Here is a 15,103-nt window from a genome sequence, read left to right as displayed (position 1 = left end):
GCTATGTCCTCTTGTATTGAGCATTGGTGCCCTGGGGAAGAGGCGCTGGCTGTCCACTCTATCTATTCCCCTTAATATCAACGAGACCTCTATCATTTCTCCTCTCATCTTTTCTCCAGAGAGTAAAGCCCTAGCTCCCTTAATCTCTGATCATAATCCATGCTCTCTAAACCAGGCAGCATTCTGGTAAATCTCCTCTGTACCCTTTCCAGTGCTTCCACATCTGGGACATGTAGCCCCAGATCCCTCTGCTCCTCCACACTTCCAAGTATCCTGCCATTTACTTTGTACTGTGCCTTGGAGTTTGTCCTTCCAAAGTGTACCACCTCACACTTCTCCAGGTTGGACTGCCACTTCTCAGCCCACTCCTGCATCCTATCAATGTCTCTCTGCAATCTTTGACAATCCTCTGCACTATCCACAACACCACCAACCTTTGTGTCTTCTGCAAACTTGCCAACCCATCCTTCTACCCGCACATCCAGGTTGTTAATAAAAATCACGAAAAGTAGGTGTCCCAGAACTGATCCTCGTGGGACACCACTAGTCACAACCCTCCAATCCGAATGTACTCCCTCCAGCACAACTCTCTGCTTTCTGCAGGCAAGCCAATTCTGAATCCACCTGGTCAAACATCCCTGGATCCCATGCCTTCTGTCTTTCTGAATAAGCCTACCGTGTGGAACCTTATCAAATGCATTACTAAAATCCATGTAGATTACATCTACTGCAGTACCCTCATCTATATGCCTGGTCACTTCCTAAAAGAACTCCCATCTGGCTTGTTAGACACGATCTGCCCTTCAGAAAGCCATGCTGACTGTCACTGATCAGACCATGATTCTCTAAATGCCAATAGACCCTAACTTTGTGAATCTTTTCCAACAGCTTTCCCACCACAGATGTAAGGCTCAATGATCTATAATTATCCGGACTATCCCTACTACCGTTTTTGAACAAGGGGACAACATTCGCCTCCCTCCGGTACCATTCCCCTGGATAATGAGGACATAATTATCCTAGCCAGAGGCTCAGCAATCTATTTCCTCGCCTCGGATGCAGAACTGGAAAGTGGCAGATGGAGTTCAACACAGATGAAGAGATTCATTTCTGTAGGTCAAATTTGAACACAGAATATAATATTAATGGTGAGACTCTTGGCAGTATGGAGGGTCAGAGAGATCTTGGGGTCCATGTCCATACGACACTCAAAGCTGATCTGCAGGTTGGCAGTGTTGTTAGGAAGGGGTCTGTTGTGATGGCCTTCATCAGCCGTGGGATTGAGTTCAAGAGATGTGAGGTGATGTTGAAGCTATATTTCTCCTAACCTGTACATAAGTAATTGTACCCCAACACGGCAGGGCTGTGGGCTTAGTTGGACCCACCTTGGGAGTCCTGTGTTCAGTTCTGGTGGCCTCACTACAGGAAGGATGTGGATACTATAGAGAGTGTAGAGTAGATTTACAAGGATGTTGCTCTTGGATTGGAGAGAATGCCTTATGAGAATAGATTGAGTGAACTTGGCCTTTCCTTCTTGGAGCGACGGAGGATGAGAGGTGACCTGACAGAGGTGTGTAAGATGATGAGAGGCTTTGACCATGTGGATAGCCAGAGGCATTTTCCCAGGCTTGAAGTGACTAACACGAGGGGACGTAGTTTTAAGCTGTTCGGAAGTCGGTACTGAGGGAACGTCAGGGGTTAGTTTCTTACACAGCCATGGAATGGGCTGCCAGCAGCGATGGTGGAGGTGGATACAATAGGATATTTTAAGAGATTCTTAGATAGGTACATGGAGCTTACAAACATAGAGGGATATACGGTCAGGAAATCCTAGGCAGTCTCTAGAGTAGGTTACATGGTCGGTACAACATTGTGTTGTAATGTGCTGTAGATTTCTGTGTTCTGTGTCAAAGACAGGCAAGAGGGATTAGTTTAAATGGACAGGAGGACAGCATGGAAAGGTTGGGCCGAAGGGCCTGTGTTAGTGCCGCAAGGGAGGGGTTCTGTCCCAACCATCGACTCTATTCCCCTCAACAGATGCTGCCTGACTTGACAACATTCTTGAAAAGTTGCATTCAGTTCCGCTTAGCATTCTGTACAAAGGATGTTTTGTGCTGGAAGAGTGCAGAGGAGATTCATCATGATTGAGGGGGCTTGTGTTCATAAGTCCATAAGGCATAGGAACAGAATTAGGCCATTCAGCCCATTGAGCCAGCCATGATGGAAAGGTGGCTCCACCGCAGTCTGTGGCAGAGCATTCCACAGATCCAATACACCTTGGCTAATAAAAAAAATAAGCTGCTTACATCTGTTTGAAAATGTGGCCCCTCAAATTTGTGGCTGTGCCCCACCACAGGAAATATCTTCTCCACATCCGCCTTATCCAGTCCTTTCAACATTCGGTAGGTTTCAATGAGATGTCCCGCATTTTTCTGAGTTCCAGTGAGCACAGGGTCAAAGCTGCCAAGTGCTCCTCATATTTTAACCCCTTCATTCCCAAAATCATCCTTGGAACCTCCTCTGGACTCTCTCCAATGACAACACATCCTGTCTGAGATTTGGGGTCCAACACTGTTGACAATACTCCAAGTGTGGCCTGAATCGTGTCTTATAAAGCCTCAGCATTATCTCGTTGCTGTTATATTCATGGGGCGAGATTGGACTGTGTTGATCTACCGGGGGATCTTGGAATCCGAGTTCATAACTCCCAGATAGTGGTTCCATTGTCAGGCAGTTATGTTGCAGTTGTATAAATCTCTAGTTTAACCACATCTGGAGAATTGCATTCGAAGACAGGAATAATGCGGAGGTTTTGGATGGTGAGTGGAAGACGCTTAACAGGATGCTGCCTGGATCAAGTGAGACTGGACAATCTCAGGTAATTTTCTCCGGAGTGGCAGAGGCTGAGGGACGTCTGACAGACGTTTACAGGAATGTGAGAGGCACAGACAGAGTGGACAGCCGGGATTTTTTCTCTAAGGAGGAAATGTCCAATGCCAGTGGGCATGCACTTCAGGAGAAAGGGGGAACACATCCTCATTGGTCCTATTTGCACTATTGAAGTATTTTGTAATTTAGTGTAATTTTGTATCTTTTCTCTGCATAGCTGCTGTTAAACAAAAACAATTAGAAAAGACAATGATTTCAAAAACCTGACTCAGGATGTTTAAAGGAGATTTGCGTTTCAAGTCTTGTTTTTCATTCCCATAGTGGTGGGTGTCTGGAGTGAATATCGGGTGGTGGTGGAGGCAGATGTGATAGAGGCTATTAGATACCACGTGAATGTGAGGAGAATGGAGGGATGTGTTCCTTGTGTAGGCAGAAGGGACTGGTTTAGTAAGGCATGAAGTGACCAGTTCAATTGGTTCAGAACAACACAGTGAGCAGAAGGGCCTGTTCAAGGACAAGTACAGCAAGCAGAGCAGGTAATCTGGATAAAGTGATCCCACTCAGAGAACAGACTGTGACGTCAGTGGATATATGTCGTCATCACAGTTCTCTCATCAAAGATACTTCACTGCTGGATAAAATGAAGTTTGTGATGTTTATAACCAATGTGGTGAATTGTACTGCTCAGACATCTGATCCTACTTAGGAAATTAAAATTATTGTGAAAGCTGTAGAAAGGTATCTTGGTGTAACTGGTGTGTTGTGGGAAGCTTTAAATGAAGTTTTGTTGGCTGGGGTATCTGTTTCCCAGTCTACTTGTCAACATACATAATAGGATTAAAATATTGCAATGAAATGCGAGTACTCTGTTTTATAATGGTCAAGACTTTAAGAAGTTCATTTCTGACTTTCTGTTTCTTCCAATGTTACATCTGTTCAGGAAACCTGCACATTTTAAGTTTTTATTCCTGTGCAGGATTATATTGTCGTTAGGCTTGACAGGTAAGTTGCTAGAGGGGTGGTATTGCCAGTTTTATAAGGAAAGGGGCAAGGTTGATGAACCGACACAAGATATTGGATTCTGTACTCTGATAATAAATAATAAATTTTGAGTCTCGGGAATCTCCTTTGATTCTGATAGCAAACTGTGACTGACATCTCCAGCTCCCCTGATTACTGCAGATTTTCTCTTGTCTGCGACAGTCACTGTCCAGTCTCCTTCTGACTCGAGTCCTGCAGTCCCGGCGGCAAAAGCCGTGAATCCCTACTCCGCCGTTCCGGGTTAATCACGTCCTTCCAGAGGTGACCAACCAGAGGTGCGCACTTTCCTCCAGCTGTGATCTCACCAACATGGAGCAGTACGGGCCCTTCTGCTCACTGTGTTGTTCTGAACCAATTGAACTGGTCATTCAATGCCTTACTATACCAAACCCTCCTACCTGCACAAGGTCCACATCCCTCCATTCGCCTGACACTCACGTGGTATCTAATAGCCTCTATCGCGTCTGCTGCCTCCATCACCTCCCCCGGCATTCATTCCAGGCACCCACCACTATGAGTGTGAAAAGAAAACTTGCATCGCACATCTCCTTTAAACATTCCGAGTCAGGTTAAATGTTATCGTATTACTCAGTGGTTTGCAGTCGATTATTAAGTAGGTGGTTTCGGGGTTCCTGGAGGCACATGATAGAATAGCCCGTAGTCAGCATGGTTTGTCAGTGGAAAATCTTGCCTGAAATTTTGTTGGAATTCTTTGAAGAAATAACAATCAGCGTAGAAGAAAGAGAAACAGAGGATGTTGTCTGCTTGGATTTTCAAAAGGCCTTTGACAAGGTGCCACACATGACTCTACAAAACAAATTAAGAACACATGGTATTACACAAAAGCTGTTGGTATGTAGAAAACATTGGCTGTTTGGCGGGTTGCGAAGCGTAGGAATGAAGGGAACCTTTTCTGGTTGGCTGCCGGTAACTAGTGGTGTTCCACAGCGGGCAGTGTTGGGATTTCTTCTTTTTACATTATATGTCAATGGCTTGGATGGCGGAATTGAGTGATTTGTGGCCAAGTTTGCGGATGATACAAAGATAGGTGAAGGCGCAGATAGATTTGAGGAAGTAGGGAGGCTACAGAAGGTGTTAGGCAGATTAGAAGAAAGGGCAGAATGTAACAGATGGAATATATTGTCAAGCAGTTTATGGTCATGTACTTTGGTAGAATAAATAAAAGGTAGACTATTTATTAGGTGATGGATTTTTTTTTAAAATGCGGCGCAAAGGGTCTTGGGAGACTTTGTGCAGGATTACATGAAGACTAATTTGCAGGTTGAGTCGGTGATGAGGAAGACAAGTGCGGTGTTGGCATTCACCTCGGGAAGACTAGAATATAAAAGCGAGGAGGGAATGTTGAGACTTTATAAACAACTGGCGAGGCCTCACTTGGAGTATTGTGAGCAGTTTTCTGCCCCTTATCTTAGGAAGGATGGGCTGACGTTGGAGAGGGCTCACAGGATGTTCACATAAATGGTTCCTGGATCGATCCCCTTGTCGTATTAAGAGCCAATGTGGATCTTCATTTGGTTTTATCACGTGTAGAATCATCTGCTCTTATGTTGGTCAATGTGACAAAAGCTCAATTTATGACCCAATCTATGACCTGCCTAGGTATTATGGACCTGTATTCCCAGACTCCTCCATTCTCCCATACTCCTCAATTGCCTACCATTCACTGTGCATGTCCTTCTCTGCTTGGTCCTCCCAAAGTGCAACACCTCTCACTAATCTGCATTAAATTCCATCTGTCATTTTTAGAAATTTCATCCAGCTGCTTAATTCATGCTGAAAGTTTTGATCACCTACGTCGCTACCTACTCACGCTCTGAATTTAGGTGTCATCTGCAAAACCAGTTTACCAGAATACTATTGATAGTCAGAAGTTTCTATATCCTGTCCCTTAAAACGTCTTCCAATGTTACCCACGACTGATGTCAGACGCACCTGTCTCTAATCACCAGGCTTATTCTTCGAACTTTCCTTGATCAACGGAAGCTAATCTCCAGCACCTCACCTGTGGCTGAGGACATTTTAAATCCCTCTGCCAAGTTTCCTGCAATTTCCGCATTAGCCACCGACATGAACCGGGGAGGACACCCTATCTGGACCTGGGCATTCATCCACCAAACTCCCAAACACCAAATTCATCAACCATCCGCAAACTCCCCTTTCCCCATAATCCGTATATGTTCCATGAACTCAGTGCTGTTCTGCCCTATTTCCTTTGTCCATGTGTCTGTTACTGAAGCACCTACAGATACAAAAAACATTTAAAATATCTTCCCCGTCTCTTGGAAGATTGTTCTGATCGCCAATGGACACCATTTCTGTCCCTTGCTATCCTCGTCCTCTCCGTATATCTCCAGAGACCCTTGGGATTCTCCTTCACCTTGTCTGCTCGAGAAAACTCATGCCTTCTTTGATTCCTACTGAATTCCCTGTGAAGTAGTTCATGTTTTCTTATACCTCATGAGTGACTCATTTCATATGAGCTGTCTAGGCCTCTTTCGTCGTCTTAACCAGACCATCAGTATGCCTCTAAAATCAAGATCCCTGAAGCCTTGGCCTTTATTCCAACAGGAACATATAAACTCTGCACTGCTGAATGTTTTCAACTTAGAAAGCATTGTAACCCAACCTACACCGGCCTGAACTCTGCTGATGACATCGAAATTGTAGTGTTTCCAAACTACAGTCAGATTCCGAGGACCAGTTATATCAATCTTCACAATTATCTTGAAACCGATAGAATTATGATCACTAGATACAGAGTTTTCCCGGGCACACATTTCTGTCACTTGTAAACTACGACCTCCAGCATCTCATCCACTCACTGAGGAACACTACTTCCTCGATCCGAGGTGTTTCTCACCCTGGCATGTGAGATTCAACATACCTTTCCGGAGTCTCATTCTCGTCAACAGAACCCACAGTCTGTCCCCCTAACTGGTGAATCCCCGCTTAGTACTGCTGAAAGGATGTGTAACCATTTGTAATGATTTGGAAATGTATGGCCTAATTAGGGATAAAAAATAGAATTAGAATCATCGAGAAGTACCGCAAAGAATCAGGCCATTTGCAACGTGCAGGCCACGCTGAACCATTAAATAGTCTTCTCTACCTCTACCATATGTGTACCTATCCACACTTCGCTTAAACCTTGTAATAGAGCTCACAATGACCAGCTGCTGGCAACTATTTCAACTATTGAGCGAAGAGGCTACCTGCATGTTCCGCTGAAGCTTCTCACTTTTCACCATTAGCCCATGATTTTTGGTTGTTGTCCCACAGAACGTCAGCAGAAAAACCTTGCCGATCAATACCCCCTTAATTCTGTACACCTCTATCAAATCTACTCTCAATCTTGCACTTTGCAAGGATAAAGTTTTAAGCTATTCAGTTTTTAACTCAGATAATCCAGACCTGGCAACATCCTTGTAAATTTCCCCTGTGCTCTTTCAACCTTAGGTACAGCTTTCCTGTAGCTAGGTGACGATAACTGAACACAGATCTCGTAGCAAGGCCTCATCAGTATCTCACACGTTACATCCCATCTCCGACAATCGATACATTGATTTATGAAGGCCAATGTTCCAAACAATCTGTATACTTTTGAAGCCACTTTGAATGAATTATAGACCTGTATTGCCAGATCCGTTTGATCTTCTACACTCCTCAGTGCCCTTCCGTTCACTTGGTAAGACCGACCCTGTTTGGTTCTATGGAAGAGCAACACCTCTCTCTTGTCTGCACTGAATTCGATCTGTTATTTTTCAGCCCATTTTTCGAGCTGGATCAGATCATGCTGAAAAAAAAAACATGAAAACCTTCTTCACTGTTCACTACACCCCCCAATCCTGGTGGCATTCAGAAACTTGCTGATGTACTGTATCATATTATCACCCAGATCGTTGATATCGATGGTAAACAACAACGGACCCAGCACCGATCGCTGCGGCACTCCACTGGTCACAGGCCTTTATTCAGAGAGGAGACCATCTAATACCACACTCTGGCTTCTCACACAAAGCAAATGTGGCAGCGTCGGCGGATCTGAGGGTATGACTAATCTCAGGTTGTTTCATTTATAGATACCTTAATAATGAATGCACTTCGAAGTTTGAACTTTGTTCTTGCTATCTTTTAGGGTGGGGCAGCTATTTGTGAAGTGCTTGAAATCATTCTTGCTCTGGGATAATCTAATGGGCATGTGGAGAGTGTCAGCGGGTTTGGGATGCACACGGATTCGGCAGTGCACATAGATTTGGAGGTGCACACTGATATGTGGGATGCACACGGATTCGGCAGTGCACATAGATTTGGAGGTGCTCACTGATATGTGGGTGCACACGGATTTGGCGTGTCTGCGGAATTGGTACTTTGACAAAACCCAAGATTGTTTCATTTTTGAAAACCAATGATAAATGCACCTTCGACTTTCTTCGCTATCAGTTTAAGGTGGAGGCCGCTATTTACTGAACAGTTTGACATGATTATTGCTCTGAGATAATATTCCATGTAGGACGGGTGTTACTGGGCTGAGGAGTGCGCTCAGATTTGGGGATAAGCGCAGATTCAGGGGTGTGTCAGCAAACATGGGGAATTAGGGGGTGTAGGTCGATTCGGGGTGTGACGAATCTCAAGGTTGTTTCATTCAAAGTTACTTTACTGATAAATACAGTTTGAATTCTGAACTTTGTTCTTGCTGTTTTTGTCAGGTGGAGGCAGGTATTTTGTAAACGGTTTGAAATTGTTCTTGCTCTGGGGTAATCTAATGTGCAGGTGGGGTGTCAGAGTGTTGGGGCTGCACACTGATATGGGGGTGCAGACCAATTTTGTGCACACAGGTTTATGGGTGTCCTTAAACAGGGGTTGCACACTGTTTTGGGGGTGTCGGTGGATTTCACTGTGCACAGTGATGTGTGGTGTGCATTGGGATTTAGGGGTGCATATGGATTTTGGGATGCACACAGATCCAGATGAATATAAAGTAATAATGCACTCCCCATCAGTGATGTTACCTGTGGGGCACCTGACACCACTAACCCAGGTCGCTTCAAAAAGTCCTTCTGGTCTTTTTGAGTCGTTCTGCTGCCTACAAACCCCTATAACGGTGTGAGTGAAAACAAATAAAACTGTTTGGAATTTACTGTGTCTAGAATCCTTATTTTTCTGAGTTATAGACCAGCAGTGCAAGTTAAATGAAAGGATTGTTTTGATTAGCCAAGCTAGCCATTGTTTCACTGCGGGGTGTGTAAACGATGAACTCCCAAGAGCTACGGAACGGGAGGGAAAAGGGCGTGAAACACTGGGGAAACTAGACCATGGACAGAAGGAGAGGGAGTTACTAACCGGGCAAAGGGTCAAGGTTAGCGGAGAATTATCATTACCAACCTGTTCAGTCACAGTCTGTTTCGTTGCTGTACTGTGTCTGTGACTGACGCAAACATGACAGGAACAACAGAGAAATGGGCCGGAGAGTTTGTTTCGATGCCATAGTGTCCGTGACTGACTGGAATGTGGGAGATGCGAAGGGAGGATGGGCCGAAATGCCTCTTCCTGTGCTATAGTTTCTACTGATAATGGGACAGAATGGGTATCCTGATGGGCTGAAGCGTCTCTGCCAGTGTTACAGTGTCTGTGGACAACGGGATAAAATTAATAGGGAGATGGGCTGAAAGAGTGTTTTTGCGCTGTCGTGTCTGTGATTCACTGTAATGGGACAGAATCTGCAGGATGATGGGCCGAGTGGCCTTTCATCTTCTTTTCTCTCTCTCTCTCTCTCTCACACACACACACGTTTGTGCCTGACCCTAATGTGACATGAGCAGCAGGATAATGGGCCTAATGGTCTACGTGGTGTTGTGTCTGTAATTGACTCTCACAGCCAGGATGATGTACGAAGGGTCTGTTTCTGAGTACAGAGTCCGCAGCTGTTAAAAATATTCCTTATCACATACATACAAAATAGTTTACTTAAAAGTACATACTGTTTATTAGCAAGCTTGGGTTGCTCAGTTGACCCACAGAGACCTTGTGAAAATCTGCCAGTCAAGCAAGTCCCCGAGTATCACACACACACTCTGATAAGGGACACTGTGCAGCTTCTCATGGAACAAACACTTCTTTGTTCATACTTTATTCTCACAGCACGACTTGTTAGGCTGCCAATAACTCAGTCAGGTTTTAACTCTTTTAATTGTGCATATAATTTCCCAATGTTAGAGTCAGTCACAAACAGGACAGCACATAGACTACCCTTCGGCCCGTCACCCTGTTGGTCCTCTCACGCGAGAGACAGTCAAAGAAACCGCAGTGCAGAAACAAACGCTTCGACCCATCAGCGTGTCGTTCCTGTCCCGTGAGAGTGAGCAAGGTTGTTACATTTATAGATACTTTATCAACAAATACACTTCGAAGTTTGAACTTTGTTCTTGATACTTTTTTATGGTGGGGTAGGTATTTGGGAAATGTTTGAAATGATTCTTGCACTTTGAAGGTGTCAGTTGGTTTGGGGTGAGCACGGATTTGGGAATGTACACAGATTTAGGGGATGCGCATAGTTAAGTGGGTGCACACCGATTTGGGGGTACTCACAGATTTGGGGTCGTGATGAAAAAGAACGCTTTTCATTTTTCATACCTTAACAACAAATGCACTTTGAACTTTGTTCTTGATGTTAGTTTAAGTTGAAGGCAGCTATTCACTGAACAGTTTGAAATGATTCTTGCTGTGGGATAATCTAATATGTATGTGGGGTGTCAGTGGGCTCAGGAGTGCGCACAGGTTTGGGGAAGTATACAGACGTAGGGGTGTGGCAGCGAATGTGGGGGATTGGGGTGCAGGTGGATTTGAGGTGTGATGAATCTCAGCGTTGTTTCATTCATAGATACTTCACTGACAAATACATTTTGAACTTTGAACTTTGTTCTTGCTACTTTTGTAAGGTGGAGCAAGCTATTTTGTGAACTGTTTGATATTGTTCTTGCTCTGGGATAATCTAATTTTCAGGTGGGGGTGTCAGCGGGGTTGGGCTGCACACGGATTTGAGGGTGCAGATGGATTTGTGTTTGCACACAGATTTAGGGATGTCGGTGGATTTGACGGTGCACACAGATTTGTGGGATGCATTGGGATTTGGAGCTGTACATTGATCTTGTGATGGGCACAGATCTCGGGATAAGTTGGCTAATATGGGAATATATACTGACATGGGGATGTGCGTAAATTCATGGGTGTATTATCGAATGAGCGCGTACACTCGAATTTGATTGTCTGGACAGATATGGTGTGTGGGTAGATTTGGGGGTGTGCCTGTAGATTTGGGTCAGTGGGCAGATTTGGGGGTGTGTCTGTAGATTTGGGTGAGAGGGTAGATTTGGGGTGTGTCTGTAGATTTGGGGTACACACGGATTGGAGTGTGATGAATCTCACGGTACTTTTCTAATAAATACAGTTTGAATTTTGAACTTTGATTTTGCTATTCTGTAAGGTGGAGGCAGCTAATTTGTGAACTTTTTGCTCTGGGAAAATCTAATGTGTATTTGGGGGTCTCACACCTCGCTATCAGGTGTGGGAAAGTGTACACGACGAGGGTCACCAGTTGAAAATCTGTTTCATTTTGATTTGTATTCTATTCACACGATACATCACAATATTTTACCAGAGCTACCTGATAAGATGGCAAGAAATATCTTCTGAACCGATATCAGTCCTCACCAGCACGTTTGTGCAAGGGGTTTTATTTAATGCAAAATGGAAAACGTACGAAAGCTGCCAAAAGGTTTTACTGAAGAAAAGTCTTTACAAAGAAACGAATGAAAACATTCTTATGTGGGGAAAAAATACAAATATACAGTGGCTTGCACAACAACAAAAACTTTGTTTTTTTTTACTATCCGATATAACTTCTCTAGGCTGCAAAGGTGGTCACAGCCGAAGGGTGGTAGTGGGGAGGAGTTCCCACTGCTAAACAAATGCTCTTCATGGCGCGCGTTTCAAACAGCTTCTGACAACCAGATCCGACTCCTGGCCTTCACGTGGCGGAGCTGTTCTCACTGACAGGAGAAGAGGCAAAGGAGGGCCACTGGCGCCTTGAAACCAGTTGCCCCGGGCGGATGGGGCTCGTTAACCACGGATGGTAGCTCATCTGGGAGAGGGAAAACTCGGATTTCAAACCTCCGTTTCCACTAGCGGTGTTACCTGTGCAAGGTGTGGGTCACCTTACCCCACTAACCCAGGTGTTATTTCAGGACACCCCAGACGGTCCCTCGGATCTTTGGGGGCCATTCTACTGTCTACAAACTGCGGTAACCGTGTGAGTGAAAATAAATGAAACCATTAGAAATGACTGTGTCTGGAATCATATTTTTATCATTTATAGACCAGTAGAGCAGATTAACTGAAGGCCTGTGACTCTTTTGTCTCTGCTGTGGTGTTTATACCGGGTCATGTCGCCTTCGGATCAGCCTCGGCCTTCTCAGCCGATTCAGCCTGAGAAGGATCGGAGGACAGTGTTGAAGTCACTTCCTGATGATTCTGGCCATTTGGTGTTTGAAAAGACCAATCGATTGCTCAGAGATTGGTTCTACTGGCCGCTAATGAAGCTGGAGGGCGAAGAATACAGCAAGTGGTGCATTCAATCCATAAGACGGAAGAGACTGTCTACGCGGGCAGCTCCCTTGTCACATTTGCAGAGTGCAGGGCCTCTGGACCTGGTGTGTATGGATTTCCTGTTGATAGACCCCGATGCAGCAACGCGGCCAATGTATTAGTCATCACGGACCACCACACCAGATATGCGCAGGCTTTCCCTACCAAGGATCAGAGGGCGTCCACGGTGGCCAAATTTTCATGGGAGCGGTATTTCATTTATTATGGCCTCCCCAGGCTGATCCATAGTAATCAGGTTGGAGTTTGGAGAGTAGGCTTATGAGCATACACTGCTACAACTGTACAAGTATAGAAACTACCGGGACTCGCCATGTTATCTGATGTCGGGCATGATCAGGAACAGTCAACGTGGATTTGTGGGTGGAAGGTCATGTTTGACAAACCTTACTGAACTTTTTGAAGAGGTTACGAGGAAACTTGACGATGGTAAAGCAGTCGATGTTGGCTATATGGACTTCAGTAAGGCCTTTGACAAAGTTCCACATGGAAGGTTAGTTAGGAAGGTTCAATCGTTAGGTATTAATATTGAAATAGTAAAATGGATTCAGCCGGTGGCTGGATGAGAGGTGCCAGAGGGTAGTGGTGGATAACTGTTTGTCAGGTTGGAGGCCGGTGACTAGTGGTGTGCCTCAGGGATCTGTACTGGTTCCAATGTTGCTTGTCATATACGTTAATTATCTGGATGATGGGGTGGTAAATTAGATTAGTAAGTATGCAAATGATACTAAGATAGACGGCATTATGGATAATGAAGTAGGTTTTCAAAACGTGCAGAGAGATTTAGGCCAGTTAGCAGAGTGATCTGAAAGATGGAAGGTCATCTTTCTGAAATTTGATATGTCATCTGAAAGATGTCATTGGAGAGAGTCCAGAGGAGGTTCACAAGGATGATATCGGGAACGAAGGGGTTAAAATATGAGGAGCGCTTTGCAGCTTTGACCCTGTGCTCACTGGAACTCAGAAAAATGCGGGGGCATCTCATTGAAACCTACCGAATGTTGAAAGGACTGGATAAGGTGGATGTGGAGAAGGTATTTCCTGTGGTGGGGCACAGCCACAAAGTTTAGGGGCCACCTTTTCAAACAGATGTAAGCAGGATTGTTTTTTTTATTATTAGCCAGAGAGTAATGGATCTGTGGAATACTGTGCCACACACTGCGGCAGAGGCCAAACGTGTGGGCATATTCAAGGTGGAATGTGATCGTTTCCTAATCAGTCAAGTCATCAAAGGATATGGTGATAAAACAGGTGTATTGATTTTAGTGCGATCGAGGATCAGCCATGATGGAAATGCGGCAGACTCGATGGGATGAATGGCCTGCGTCTGTTCCTATCACTGAATGTCTCTGGACACAAGCACCCTCATTCATGATGAATCTCCTCTGCTGTCTTCCAGAACAAAATATCCTTCGTACAGAATGCTCAGCAGAACTGAATGCAACTTTTCAAGAATGTTGGCAAGTCAGGCAACATCTATTGAGGGGAATAGAGTCGATGTTTGGGACAGAACCCCTCCCTTACGGCTCTGACACAGGCCCTTCGGCCCAACCTTTCCAGCCTGTCCCGGTGTCTATTTAAACTAATCCCTTTTTCTGCCCTTGATATAGAACATATAAATGTACAGCACAACACAAGCCCCTCGAGCCACAATGTTGGGCCGACCATGTAACCTACTCCAGAAACTGACAATGCTCTTCATTTAATATCGAACTCATGCAGTGAACAGATACAGCACACCGTCAGACATGAATTTAAAGGGCAGGTGTTGCAACAGTTTGAGCTTCATACCGGGGGCCACGAAGCAAGCAGGGTGTCACAAAGTAAGGAATGTGGGAGTGTTGTATGTCTGAGCCCAGCTGTGTGTGTTTGTGTATCAGAATCAGGTTTAATATCACCGGCAAATGTGGTGGAATTTGTTGTTTGTGACAGCAGTACATTGAAATACAAAGAAATAGAAATTATAAATTACAGTATGTATAAAATTAAATTTAAATGTTAGTGCAAAACGAGAGGGAAAATACTGAGGAAGTGTTCGTGGGTTCATTGTCCATTCAGAAATCTGATGGTTGAGGTGAAGAAGCTGTTCCTGAGACGTTGAGTGTCTCTTCAGGGTCCTGTACATCCTCCTTGATGGTAGCAATGAGACGAAGGCATGTCCTGGGTGATGGGAGTCCTTAATGATGGATGCCACCTTTTTGTGGCATCATCTTTTGAATGTGTCCTGAATGCTGTGGAGTCCAGTGCCCATGAAGGAGCTGGCTGAGTTTACAACTTTCTGCAGCATTTTCCGATCCTGTGCAGTGGCGTCTCCACACCAGGCAGTGATGCAACCAGTTAGAATGCTCTCCACAGTACATCTGTAGAAATTTGCAAGTGTCTTTAGTGACAGACCGATTCCCCTCAATCTCCGAATGAAATATAGCCGATGTTGTGCCTTCATTGTAACTGCATCAATATGTTGGGCCCAGGATAGTTCCTCAGAGATGTTGAC

The 15,103-nt window shown here is 44.8% G+C and overlaps 1 long non-coding RNA gene across 1 annotated transcript in view; it reads left to right on the top strand.

The window, feature by feature from the left end:
• Window positions 1-15,103, top strand: part of LOC140723697 (uncharacterized) — a 30,548-nt gene that overhangs the window by 553 nt on the left and 14,892 nt on the right. The window contains exons 2-3 of the long non-coding RNA XR_012097949.1: window positions 889-1,112; window positions 7,847-7,998. This is a non-coding gene — a long non-coding RNA (uncharacterized lncRNA). The remainder of the gene's footprint in view (window positions 1-888; window positions 1,113-7,846; window positions 7,999-15,103) is intronic.

Source organism: Hemitrygon akajei, unplaced genomic scaffold, assembly GCF_048418815.1.
Source record: "Hemitrygon akajei unplaced genomic scaffold, sHemAka1.3 Scf000127, whole genome shotgun sequence".
Taxonomy (NCBI): Eukaryota; Metazoa; Chordata; class Chondrichthyes; order Myliobatiformes; family Dasyatidae; genus Hemitrygon; species Hemitrygon akajei.
Note: the sequence above shows the minus strand (reverse complement) of the source record. Positions and strands in the feature narration are given on the sequence as shown.